Here is a 5,992-nt window from a genome sequence, read left to right on the forward strand (position 1 = left end):
AGGTTCTTGGGGGCCACTGCTCTTGAAGGGAATCTATACTGATCTCCAGGTGTAAGTCAGCTTGTAGGATGGGTTGTCTAAAAAGAGCAAGCCTGATCCCTGAAGTTCTCTGACATCCAACCGTGCCGTGAGATCACTCCTCTCACAAACACTCCTGCCATAATGCCATCTGCCATGCGGACATGGAGGCCCTCACCAGGGCAGAGCAGATATCAGCCCCGTGTTCTAGGACCTCCAAACTCTGTGCAAAATAGAACTCTTTGTACATTACCTCGCATGGGTATTTTGCTATAGCAACTGTTTCCTGGCTCTTCCATTGTAACTTCTGACCTTTCCTATGAAGGACTTGCATTTAGCACTTAGATGATACTAATTCCAGCTCTACGAGGAAAATTTGTTTTCCAACCTCATCCAGGATATCACATCACAACCTACCTCCCATTCCCCTCCCTAAATGGGATCTGATCCAAACCATCCCACAGACTGAAGGTAAGAGTGGGAAGTCCAGAAAGGGGAGGCAGCATTCAAATACCAGATTCTAGAATCCGTGTCTCTCTGAGTTGTTAGGAAATAGAAAATTAGCTGGCCCAGCATCTAATCTGATGATTGGGACCTTTCTATCACAGCTCTCCCAGGTGGTGCCCGTTGTGTTTTTTGTTGTTGTTCGTATTCAATAATCAGGGGCTTTTTACCTATCCCTGATAGTTATTTCACCTTTAGATAGATCTGACTCTTGCAAATCTCATCCTCAGAACTTTTCTCTGAGTCCCCCTCTATGGAGCTTATTTGTTGGAAGAAGAGATCCCAGTGGACCTAACTGGGAGGCAAACCCCTCTTTGGCATGTCCAGTTCTTCATATGGACACCATGTCTTTTACACACGTGTGTCTCTTCTTATCTCTTCTCCTATTTCAAAGGACTTTCGCCATCATAATGCACACAGCCAGCTCAAAAGAGGGGCGGAACTAATGCCCCATACGAAGCCTGAGGAAACTGAGGTACAAACTAACTCCAGCTCATGTATGTGAACAGCTTGACAATGAGCTGTGAAGTTTAACTCTCAAAATAGCACGGCTCTGTTTCCTCTGGCCTCAGTATGGGGGGACATGCAATGACGAAATCCTTCCTCGCTAATTTCAGGAGTGAACCCACCCAACCTCAGGCTTCTAATGCCTCTGATGTAGGAGTTTCATGGAAGTGCCCCAGAAAATTACGTCTACTTCCACCAGGTAGCCCTGACAAAAGCACTTGGTCCTACCCTCCATCGGGGCTGGTTTTCCCCTCCTCTCAGCTCCAAGTTGCTTCGCCTCTTAAACCCCTTTTCATCTTCTAGGTCCAGGATCAAATATCACTTTCTCAGGAAAGCCCCTCATCTGCAATAATATCCTCTTTCACACTCTGTTTCTCCTATCCAGCATGGAGCAGAGTTTGAAATTATACATTTATCTGTGTAATTCTTTGATTAATAAGCCCCCGGTAGGCAGTAGATACATCCATTATTTTCACTACTATATCCTTAGGCATATAATAAATGTTTATAAACCTTTGCTCAATAAATGAATTATTGGAAAGCACATTTGAGAGCACAGTATTCCTATATCATGTTTTGGCTCGGAATTTTATCTCTTTTTACACACACACACACACACACACACACACACACACACAAACTTCACACAAAGCCTCTGTGAATGGAAGGAAAGTAATTAAAGAAGGGAGTTGGGATGAAAGCACTGTATACACAGACATTCAACTTCTGGTCCCATATAAGTGTTTCTAAATGTCTGGCACACAGCTGTCATCCCAGCACTCCAGAGGACAACCCCAAGTTCAAGCCCAGCCTGGACAACTCAGCAGGACTATGTCAAAATAAAACATCTTTTTAAAGGGCTTGGGTTGTAGCACAGTGCAAAGGCTACAGGTTCAGGGCCTAGCACTACAAAAGCGGGGGCACCTTGTCCCTGCATTCTAGAGCCCCTGCAAATACCTCCATATAACTTAGAGCAGCTGTCTTTGGGCTCACACGTGGTTCGAGAACCTTCTGGGAGACTGTCCCTCATGCTCTGCAGGGCCAGAGCCCTCCTTTGTCAGCCCACTAGATGAGTTCCTTTTCTTCCCTTCTGTGTGGTTATAGCTGTGCCTCCAGGGGAAGCAGCACACACTCCTAAGTGGGAGAGGAGAGGAAGAACAGGGCCAGAGAGTGTCAAAGGCACTGTGAACCCCAGCACCACGGCCCTCATTCTCTCGTGCCACTGGATCAGAGGTCTGAGCCCAGGCATGGCCTGAGGTGACTGCATCATGCAAGACTGGGAAGGAGTAGAAGCACGTGATTTTTAAGACTCAAATACCCTAGGATGATATGGTGTTGTATCCACCAAAGAAGCTTTGAAATAGTAGGTTTCTTTTTTTAAAAAAAAAAAGATAAATGCCAGTATCTTGTGCTAAGAAGAGCAAACACCCCAGAGTTAGGGTGTTCATGGTCCCAAGAAAACAGTATGACACACCAGGCAGGACGCATTTGCAGCATTTTCCCTGCTGCCCACCCCTCCCTGCTCCTTTCATCTGTATCTCTTGCTCTACAGGGAGAAAGGGGAGTCAATCACTTCAGCCATCTAGGACCCAGATTCCACGCTGGTGCCAAGAAGAGCAGCTGCCAGCAAACAGGAAAGGGGAAGGTGAGCTTGGGCAGGTATGGTTAAACAATGATGGGAGGAACTTGCTTTATAACTTTACCTGAGCAGCTCCCCTCCTGTTACAATGATTGTTATCTGATACTACTCATTTGCAGTCTACCAGGCAGGGAAGAGAAAGAGTTACACAGGCTCCAGACACAAATGCATGAACACATGTGTGCACAACACACACACACACACACACACACACACACACACACACATATACGCACGCGCACACACCTTGCCCTTTTTCAACACAGCCTCTGTATGAAGAAATCATTTTTCTTATTTTCACAAATGAAATCAAGACTCAGGTAAGAGAAGAAACACAAGTTCCTTAGCTGGGTTACTTAAGGCCAAAATTCAAATGAATGTGTGCTGGACTGCAAGCCCAGGCCTGCTCCCCCACACCCTGCCCTTGGCTGGAGTGGCAAATCCTCCTCACCCCAGGACAACAAGCCCAGAATACCCCATGATTCTATAACTCAATGCTATGCCTGATAAATAGTAATCATTCTGACTGAGCAACAGACACACAGCAGAAACAGAAACACAGATGAACACAGAGTCAGCAGGAATTGATCGGGTCGCATTTGTCACAAAGCAAACCATTTTAGGAATCACTGGAACAGGATATCCAATGCGACTCTTCCTTGTGTCTCAGCATTTCAGTTTTGGCAGAGGTCCCAGAGGCTGAGGACAACAGAAGGTGCCATGTGCCCCGTTATATGCATGCAGAGCAGTCCCCACGCCTTCTGCTAGCATAGCTGGTCAGCACCTCCATCGCTTTGGAAAGCAGCAAGAGTGAGAAAGTTTCTCTGGTGGAATTGATCAGGGCTTTCTCCAGGAGATGGGCCTACAGTGTCTGTCCCTTTCCCTCAAGCTGAGTCGGGGAGCTTCGAAAGCATTAGCGGAATTTACTCGTGGGTGTTTGTGTGTGGTACTGAGGATCAACTCCAGGGCCTCTCACGCGCTAGGCCATGGTGCTACCCTGAGTTGCAACCCCAGCCAACATGGAGAATTTGAGGGCCATTGGTATCAATGGAATTGGCAGCTCACTGCCACCTGAGAGAGGTGAGGGGCAGGGGCCTGTGGTTGGTGCTGTGGTTGGTGGCAGAGCAGTGAGAGTTTTACTGCTACAGGTGGCCAAGAAAAGGTAAGGGACTTTTTCAGGGAGGACTTGGTCAAGGGTCCCATGCAAGAGGACATTACATATATTAGCTGCTCTGGCTTCCCCTAAATCGTTGTACCTGGTAAACATCCTCCAGGTTAGTCCTCTTTTAGAATGGCTTGGGTGTGCTTGGCTCCTTGTTCTTTCAAAATAAAAACTTTTAACTACTTTGAGATAGCCCAAAGGAAAGCCCAATTCCCATTTTTATAGATTAATTTGGGGAATTCAAATTATATCTTTTCATTTATTTAAATCATTCTTAAAAACCTAAATGAGGTTATATGTATGCCTATGTTTATAGTAGAACAGTTTGTATCTTGGAAACAGCCCAAATGCCCATCAGTTGGTTTTGGATAAAGAAGATGTGTGTTTTTTATAAAATGGAGTACTACTCAGCCATCAAGAATGAGAAACTAGAGTCATTTAGAGCTAAATGGATGCACGTTGAGGCCATACTCTGAAGTGAAATAGATAGGACAAACCATGTGTGAATATTCCCCAGCCCTTCCTACATTTATTTTAATAATTCTGCTTTTCCTCCCCTTTGATTTGTTCAATGTAATGGATAACATTAATCAGTTTCTGATTTGAATCAGTCTTATATTCTGGGTTTACCCTGGTAAATCCTTTAACATTAATACAGCTCCAAGAATGAGTATTCATGAACTGTTTGGTAATTCGTTTTTTTCATTCACATGTTTTAAAGTTTCTGTGTCCTAATATTTTGGTAAAATGTATGTGATTTTCTCACTCTCCCTCTCTCTCTCTCTCTCTCTTTCTCTCTCTCTCTCTCCCCCCTTCCTCTCCCTCCCTCTCTCCCTTCCCCCCACCCCAGCTCTGCCCTACCACACATTCCTGCCATCGTGTTGCCACCACAGGCCTGAAGTAACAGAGCAAACTAATCGTGAACTGAACCTCCCAAACTGTGAGCCAAAATAAACCTCTTCACTTCATAAGTTGATAAATTCAAGTATAAGGTCTAGCAGCACCAGGCTGACTAGGCTGTGCAGTATACTCTATTTTACCTTTCCTAATTTGGGGAAAATTTTTATGTAAAATTTCTCTGAGGCCTGAGTTAACAGTTTTTTCTTCAAAGAAGACTCTGATTTATTTACTTACTTACTTATTTAACTTACTTTTTTATTTATTTACACACTTACAAACTTAAACCAAATGGCAAGAGATACTGTCAAACCATTACTACTTTATATTTAATCTTCTACTTGGGACCTTTTAGAACTTGGGTGATACAAATTCCAACTCCAACCCCATGTGAAAGGCCAGGTCATAGTTCAGAACCCCCAGGAGACATTGTGCCTATTTTTTGGGTTTTGTCCTTGTTGCTATTTCAGTTTTATTTTGCTAGTGTTGTTTTTCTGAATCCAGAGCCAACATGGATATTCCTGTTGTGGATTTGAATGTCAAGGTCACCTCTTGCTTGCTTGTTTAGACTTTGCTTGCTTGTTTATGGCTGTCTCCATCTTACGTTCCTGTTCCTTCTTCCTCCCCATGTTGCCAACCATCTGTATATGTTTGATGCATGCATTTACTTGAATGGCTTTGCCAAAGGTTCGTGTCTGCCCAGTACCCATGAAATATGGTCTTTGAAAATATAATCAAGTCAAGATTGGGTTGCATTGGATTAAGGTGAACCCTAAATCAAATATGACTGAAGGAAGAAATTTAAATAAGAGAAATGTAAATGCAGTGAGAGACACAGACAGACAGAGAAGGAAGGTAGAGGCAGAGACTGAAATGATGTGTTCTGCAAACAAAGGATTGGCAGTCACCACCAGGAGCTGGGAGAGAGGCACTGGTCAAATCTCCCTCGAAGCTTCCTGGAGGAGCCAACCATGTAAAAACCTTAGTTTCAGATTTTAAACCTCCCATGACTATGAGAGAATAAATTTCTGTTGTTTTAAATCACCCAGTTTGTGGTATTTTCTAGCAACCCTAGGAAACAGAGAACTCGCATGTGTTTGTGTTCTTACGAAGCCAAATTACTCTGTTTAACTCTGTTTTTAATGTTCATAAATGCCATTGTATCATGCATCACTTCTCCTCACTTACTTCTGGCAGGGTTTGCACTGTGCTGCACTCCAGCATGTGTACATCTGGCGGTGTGAATTTCCACATCCCCAGTCTCC

The 5,992-nt window shown here is 44.1% G+C and overlaps 1 long non-coding RNA gene across 1 annotated transcript; it reads left to right on the forward strand.

Moving 5' to 3' along the window:
* Nucleotides 1-236: 236 nt before the first annotated feature.
* LOC104860019 lies at nt 237-4,744 on the forward strand. The gene is made up of 3 exons (XR_779541.1): nt 237-489; nt 2,582-2,674; nt 4,681-4,744. It is a non-coding gene; the product is annotated as an uncharacterized LOC104860019 (long non-coding RNA).
* The last annotated feature ends 1,248 nt before the right edge of the window (nt 4,745-5,992 follow it).

This window comes from Fukomys damarensis, unplaced genomic scaffold (assembly GCF_012274545.1).
Source record: "Fukomys damarensis isolate Sample0158 unplaced genomic scaffold, DMR_v1.0_HiC HiC_scaffold_7, whole genome shotgun sequence".
Taxonomy (NCBI): domain Eukaryota; kingdom Metazoa; phylum Chordata; class Mammalia; order Rodentia; family Bathyergidae; genus Fukomys; species Fukomys damarensis.